Here is an 8,412-nt window from a genome sequence, read left to right as displayed (position 1 = left end):
GCTCCCTTCTTCCTTTCCTCTATTCCGTCTCTCCTTCTCTCACACACACACACACACACACACACACACACACACACACACACACACACACACACACACACACACACACACACACACACACACACACACACACACACACACAAGAGAGGGAATCATGAATCATAAATCTTATGAATGCCATCTAAAGACTGCTCAGTGCTATGAAAAAGAGAGATGATTGATCGATGTGAGGGGCTGAGGCAAAAGCAAAGAAGATGGCCAGAAGGTTGTAACCAGCAACACTGAGGTCAGAAACTGCAGTTCAAGGGTCAAACGTATCGGGGAGGCACAATATGGCCAAGAAGGAAGGAAAAAATTGGTGGGGGGAGGGGGGAGGGGGAAGAGAGGAGGGAGTAAATGGTTGAAGGGGAAGGGAGAGAGGAGGGAGGAGGAGGGTGTAGGGGGATGCTGCCACAGTGAGGCTAAAGCCATAACTCATCTTTTATTAAAAATAATGAAAAAAACTTAATGAGTTAATAATATCATGGAGAAAGAGATAGGGAGTGAGACAGAGATGAGGATGGAGGATGGGACGGGAGGATGGAGGAAAGGAGAGAGAAAGAGAAGAAAGGAAATTAAGATAAAGAAAGTGAGGTGGGGATAGAAAACAGAAGAGGGTCAAAGTGTGCTTATTCCAGTTTTCAAAGTTCACACAAGATCCATTACAGCAGCAGGGACAATCATAGCGATCCCCCTCTTTCTGCCGACCTAAATCCCAAAGCCTGCCTGGTAATTAAAGGCACTTAACAACCAATTAACGGTGATGAGCTAAATTAGCAGGATATTGTCTCCTTTGACTAGGCTACTGCATTATCAGTGTATTGAAACAGCGTTGAACAAACCTCAGTGGCCCGTGTATGCATGTAGGCAAATGACGGATTAATTACTATTAAAACATCAGCATCGTAATGAGCTTGGAAACAATTAGAGAGGTCGTTAGCATGTGGAGAACGGCTGAGAACAGAGGAAGGGGGGAGAGAGCACAAAACGAGAGAGAAATCTTCATCGGGATGCAATACTGATTAAATGGACGTACGGTTGCACTCATCGCCCAATATCCACGGACCTATTAAATACATGACATCATCATTAGTCTTTTCTACCATCAAGCTACTTTTCTCCTGCCATTATCTTTCCCTCTTCTTCTCCGGCTTCCCCAACTCTCTGCCTGCGTGTTGCCGCTCATAAAAAGCCTTTTTCTTGCTCTTTTTCTCCTTTCTCTACTTTTTCACTCGCATTTCTCCCTTCCCTCCTTCATGCTTGGGGGGCTCAGTCCTGTGAAGGAATTTAATATGCAACTTTTATATGAGAAACCAATCGCATACGTCTGGGTCTATTGGGCTCGCAATCTATCGGCCCGGACGGCTAATGCAATAGAGAGAGCCGGGGCTATTTATCACACAGGGAGCTATCTTTTCCCCTCTCTCTCTCTCTCCCACTCTGCCCTCGCTCTCTCTGTCTTTATTCAAGCCCAGATTCCTGGCTGCCACTAAATCAGGCCAACTATGAGCTATGGCTGCCCAGAGGGCATCTCCTCTTTTATAGAGGGATTTGGATTTTGTATCTACTGGTTCCTCAGTGGTCGTTGAGACTGTGCTAACGGAAGCTATAAACATTCAACAAACAAAAGGCAACCACTTAAATGTTCCTCCGTCCCTACTGTAATGATCATGAACGTGCAGAGATATATGGATGCAGGGGGATGCATAAACCTGATGAATAACATATCACCGGCATTTAGAGTGATGCTGCAAAGATTTGTTTGTGCATGTCAGACACGCATGCCTGCAAAGACTATACATGAACAAACATGTATACACATACATATTGTGATATCATTTGCACAAAATACTAATACTAGTTGTACACAGCCGTTAGCAGACAACTTCAAAAGTTTCCAGCTGGAAAACAAAGGCGACAGTGTGCAGGCTGCCCACCTGCAGCAATTAAAATGCCTCAGAAAACCCAAATTCATTTCAACAAATTAGCCACATTACTGGCCACTGTGTAATCGCTGATGGCAATTAATAAGAAATTAGTCACAATCAGCCCTATATTAACATCTCACCCAGGGGCCGCGGCTGGAAATTAATAACCAGAGATCCATCTCTCTTACTGTCTTTCTGGCTCTCTTTCACACTCACACACACACACACACACACACACACACACACACACACACACACACACACACACACACACACCAACACACACACTTACACACACACACACAAACACACCTTTGCCCACCTATACGGTTCCTGAATTACCTCTAAGAGTGGTTTTTTTCTGTGTGGATCGTCTCATATGATTTGCAATCTGCTCATGTCAGCTAGCCAGCTTCCTCTTTACTGGGGTGTGAAAACCCCCTGAAAGAGATGCGTGTGTGTGTGTGTGTGTGTGTGTGTGTGTGTGTGTGTGTGTGTGTGTGTGTGTGTGTGTGTGTGTGTGTGTGTGTGTGTGTGTGTGTGTGTGTGTGTGTGTGTGTGTGTGTGTGTGTGTGTGTGTGTGTGTGTGTGTGTGTGTCTATGTGTGTGTGTGTGTGTCTATGTGTGTGTGTGTGTGTGTGTGTGTGCGTGTGTGTGTGTAAGTGAGTATGTGTGTTTTCTCACCAGTGCATGTACAATCAACACATGTGCCTTGAAGTTTGTGGACATGTATTTAGGGATAAGCAAAATATCTTAGTGATGTTTACTGCATGTGTGTGTGCGTGCGTGCGTGCGTGCGTGCGTGCGTGCGTGCGTGCGTGCGTGTGTGTGTGTGTGTGTGTGTGTGTGTGTGTGTGTGTGTGTGTGTGTGTGTGTGTGTGTGTGTGTGTGTGTGTGTGTGTGTGTGAGTGAGAGAGAGAGAGAGAGAGGTGCTACACAAATGAGGAGAGGGCATCGGCGGGGACTGGGCCCGCCTCTAGGGGTCCTCACACCAATCAGCAAAGCGCTCCAAGAATCAATTAACACCAGTGGGAGGGGGCAGAGGGTAAGGCACCACACATACTCAGACACACACACTGTCTGCACACACACTGCCCACACACATGGTACTGTCTGAGGAGATATCCATCAGATCACATGGTGTGCCAATGTGTGTTTGACAGTGTGTGCGTCTTTGAGTGTTTGTGCCCCTATCCTGGTGTGCCCCGGTCTCTCATGGTGTGAGGTTGGGGAACAGATTGGGGGTCAGCAGGGGGGTCAGGACAGGGTCACCCCCATCTGAGCTGTGTGTGTGTGTGTGTGTGTGTGTGTGTGTGTGTGTGTGTGTGTGTGTGTGTGTGTGTGTGTGTGTGTGTGTGTGTGTGTGTGTGTGTGTGTGTGTGTGTGTGTGTGTGTGTGTGTGTGTGTGTGTGTGTGTGTGTGTGTGTGTGTGTGTGTGTGTGTGTGTGTGTGTGTGTGTGTGTGTGTGTGTGTGTGTGTGTGTGTGTGTGTGTGTGTGTGTGTGTGTGTGTGTGCCCTGACCACCACTTCTAGGTGGCAGGCGGAAGTGAATAAGATGGATGGTGTTGACTCTGAATTCATTGCTCCCCCTGAATCCATGGAGAATAAGTACATCCACAGAAATTATGAAGCAAGGGACCAAAATGAGTATCTCACATTTCATATTCCTCCTTCACTTTCTCTCTCTCTTTTGTATCTCTCTGGTTTGGGGACAGCTGCTGGCTACATGAAAACCATTCATCATTGTATCTTTACCACAAAATGATTGACAGAGAGGAAGAGGATGAGGAGCTTTATTGGCTACATTTTACAAGGTTGGACAACGAGAAAAGTCAACCATCAGAGAAAACTTGAAAACTTCATCAAGCAATAACAAAAGGTAACCATGTTTTGGGATGGTGCGATGCTTAGCTGGAAAAAAAAGCAGAAAAAAAGGGCAAGAAAGTGAAACAAGACATTTCCGCTTTAATAGACAAAACTGAACGGCCAGATAAAGTGATCAAAGAGTGTCTACCATTTGCCCATGAACGTTCCACTGCAAAACCCCACCTCTTTCCTCTTCCTCTCTCTCTACACATTGCTGTCTCCATATGTTAGCCCGTTGCACTCGTCCGTCCACTAACCCCCCCTCCTCATTTCCTCTCCTCCTCCTGCTCTTCTCTGGCCTTCCTACCCTCAGGGAGGTAAGGTGATCTCCCTGTGCTGGTGTAAGTGACTGGTATTAGTCTCCTTCTCTGTCTGTCTGTTTGATCCCGGCACTAATGACTCCACTGGGACTGGGGTCTGATAATGGGAAATCAATATAGAGAATAGCGCTCTGGAGTGGCCTCACTTAGCTCTCGCTCTTTCACGCCTCACAGCAAAGTGCCTCTGTGTATTTGTGCGTGTCGTTGTGTGTGTCTGAAGAGGGGCATGTGTGTTGAGTAAACCTGTGTTAGTGTGTGTAGCATAATTTAAATAAAGGCCCATCACCTGGTGCAAATGAGTTTAGAAAACAGATAACTTTTCTTGTTTTGTAATAGGGTTGCAACAAACAATTACCTATAAAACTGACTAATCGCTTGGCCTATAGTCTTGTTTTGTCATTCCAAACCCAAAATATATTCAGATTGATTAAAAACCGAGAACAGCAGAGAGCTTCAAAAGTTTGAAAACAGTACCTTCTTAAATGTTTGTAAAACGTTTAGTTTTGTTGGCCATGAATTGGTTAAAAGTTGGGAATTATTTTACTTTATCCACTAACCCATTCCTCAAGTTATCCATGCAGCTCTTTTTGTAATTCAAATAAGGCGTAACTTGCAATTATCTTGGCTGATGGAACAATGCCGCTTATTACACATTTTATAAACACATTGGATGCAATCAAAGTGACTGGAGAGTTGACATTGTTGGGGTCATCCGGCAGTAATATGCATATGTGGCCGCATATATCTGAGCGTGTGTGTCTAATCGGTCACACTACTGCGCCTGGGGCCAGACAGGTGGGGCTGGTGGCATGAGGCTGGTGCCCCCCCCTCCACCCTGAGGGGCCAGAAGGCCCAGCGAAGCAGGGGGCTGGAGTAGCTCCCCTCTGCCAGGCACCAGAGCACTATGGCTGGTGGCAGCTGGTCCTCTGTCCCTCCCCCCCTCCCCTGCATCAGCGCCCCGCGGGCAGGCAACAGGAGGGGTTAGGAGGTCAAGAGGCAGCAGAAAATGGGTGGAACGGCGGCGACATGCAGTATAATCAGCTTTTATGAACCGGAGAGCACACAGACAGAGAGAGACGGGAAACACAGCTCTGACACAATGCAACTGACTACAAGCAGTAATGAATTAACACATTAGCACCACGACCAGGGGCGTTTAGGAGCACTCAGCTGCTCTTAAACACAAACCCGCACTGGCACACTCCCTCACACACATAAATCAGTCATAAGTCATTAAAGCAATAGCAAACACATGCACTTAATAATTACAACAGTCATTTGGTGGATGGCAGATTCCCTTGAAAGCCATTGAGAGTAATAAAATATTTCCACAAAAAACGGCAGAGAAACTTTTACTCAGCATTCATAATAGATAAAAAAAACTAAAAACTTGTAAACGTGCAATCACACACACATGCTTACAAGCACCACAAAGCTATGTGCATTCTCTTGTCCAAACTCAAACCATGTGTTCAATCATCATCAGCCCCGAATGATCCCCATTAATGCTTTAACTCTTTCTCTCACATCTCAGTCTTAGCCATCCCTCCTGTCTTTGCTCTCTGCTCTCCGTCCATCCCTATAATTCACGTCTGTGCGGTTTACTTACTTCCCTTTCTCACTCTCTTCCTCTCCATCCTCCTCTCCCTCCCTCCCTGACTTTTAACCAGCGTGAAGAGGCAGCCATGCATTCAACCATCAGACAGGCTTACATGGTCTACCCACACACACACACACACACACACACACACACACACACACGCACACGCACACGCACACGCACGCACACACACAGAGTCAAAGCATATTGTTCCTCAAGTGCACAAGAATGCAATGTTCATTAAAACAAGCATCTTTGTGTGGTTAAATGTGCATCATACTTTCAGAAAAAAAGCGACTGATTTGTATACAAAACCCCACTGAGAGTCCGTCTATTGGGTCCATTATTACAACAAAGTTTTTATTTCAGCAACATTTCTGCTCTAACAACTGATCTTTCCGCAAATAAAGACAAACGTTTTGGATGAAAGCTTTCATATGCAGTAATTAAAACCCTTTAACTTGGGAGCATTAGGATATATTTGACATTTACAGTGACATTTTACATGGTTTATCAGCTTTTTAAGTAATAAACAGCGTCCTCAGTGTACAGAGCAGTGGTCCAGTGACAGCTGATGGCCCTGACCGAGTCCCTGATGGGGGATCCCATTCCTCTCTTCTCATCCAACAATCCCACTGAGCATGTCAATATGAAACACTATCCCCCCACACTGGGGCCAGGCTATTCCTCCTATTACAGACAAAACAGGCTTATATTGATAGGATGAGCCTCTAACTGCTGCATCTGCGTGTGAGAAGATGCATGGCATGGTATGAAGAAAAGTGTAAATTAGACTAAATCAAGTCTCCCAACAGTAAAACACATTTTCTCTATATTGCACTCAACGTGAGGTGATTTACTACGACTTTTGTTGTATGTGGGTTGAAGGAAAGCGAGCCGTAAAGATTTGTTTACCCAACTTTAAAAAATCCACAGCCTTGTAAATGTTGTCAGATGGCCGATGCCAGTGTCTTTCAGCTTAATACTACCTATATTAAATAGTTTAAATATTTCATAAGGGCGGTTTTTAGAGCGAGGGAGGGGAAATCGTTAGCTGCGGTAAAGTTTCATTAACTGGTCCCCATTTCGCTGCGAGGCAAACTCATCTCCTCTTATTGTAATAAAACAATCTCTCTCTCTCTTGGTGCTGCTATCCACTCATCTCCCTCTCTCTACCGCCTCTCTCCTTCTCTTTTACATCATAATAATACACTACATCCCTTTTAAATGCACTATTACTTACCGCTGCCTTTTCATATTGTAACATCACGGGCACTTTAGCGACAATATAAAAGCGTGTCATTCATTATTCAGAAGCAGCCGGCCTCGTCCCCCTTTTAAAAAGTCAGGCGCGCTGCTGAAATTGATAACGGCGAAGAGACGCGCAATAAAAACGCAGCCCCCGGGTACAGAGCTGCAGCCCAGACCCCCGATTATGCAGATCAAGTGGTAATTTCTCAAACAAATCGCACTCTTTCACTCTTTTGTTGTCGTTTCTTTTTGGACTTTTGGAATCAGGGTGTCAGCCTTTATATTGCCTGTAGAAAAAAACGAGGATTGATGTGCGTGTTAATTGTTCGTGTGTGCTGCAGGCTTTGCAGAAACACTATCTAAACATTTGGGCCTAAACGAGATAACCTCAAGGCTGCTTTGTAGACGGGATTGTGTGGGTTTTTAAAAAGTGGGCTCTTGGTATCAATTAGTTTTACCTTTTTCTGCTGTAATCACAAAGCAATGAAATGATCTGACACTGTCTTCAGCAGTCAGACTATCAATAAATTCAGAAAGGCTGGCTGGAGGCGGACTGGTGAGTTTTAGATAACCGGTGTCACGGTGGTATCCCGGTAGGTCAGAGCTAATGTGACATAATCACTCATAATCATTGGATTACACCGGATTACTAACACCCAACATCTGCAACCAGTGGGACCCCGTCTGCTGTGTACAGCCTGCAGAGACTGCCTCCACTCTACAACAAATATTAATTTCCCAAAAAAAGTGAATCAGTTGCAATGCAAACGTAGCCCTAAACAGCTATTGCATGTTTGCATACATTAAATACATTACAATATGTTTTGTTCGATGTACAAACTCCGTGGAAATTACGGTGAATTATTCTAACAAATGTCATCAAGAGAAACATAAAAATGTCCACAAAGATGACAGCTATAACTGACCAATTCTCCCCCATCAAAAGCCACCGGTGAGCTCACATATGGCGAGGTGGAGCAGCCAACACTCAGTCTGTCCATATTGCCAAACAAACACCTCGGGCTCGTCCCGTCTCATATTGCTTCATAAGACTTTATTGTGAAGTCGAGATGCGGATCTTTTTAAAATATATATTACCCACTACAGTATATTTGCATTTCAATGTGGTTTTTGCGTACAACCCCACCAATGACAATTTTTTCTGACGTTATTTTTAAATTATGTTCAATGCAGATTGGCATAGCCTATAACAATCATACACCACTGACAATAATAGTTAATAGTCAACATAACATTTTTGCCAAGAAGACCGGATAACCCAAATACGAAATGTTAACCCATGAATAGTTTAGATAAATAAATATAAATAAGAACATTAGGCATATTAAAAAATGATGTCAATGAACAGGTTGAGCAGATATTTTAAAAAGCCGAGAAGTATAAACTC

The sequence above is a fragment of the Pseudochaenichthys georgianus genome, chromosome 10, assembly GCF_902827115.2.
Source record: "Pseudochaenichthys georgianus chromosome 10, fPseGeo1.2, whole genome shotgun sequence".
NCBI classification, from domain to species: Eukaryota; Metazoa; Chordata; class Actinopteri; order Perciformes; family Channichthyidae; genus Pseudochaenichthys; species Pseudochaenichthys georgianus.
Note: the sequence above shows the minus strand (reverse complement) of the source record.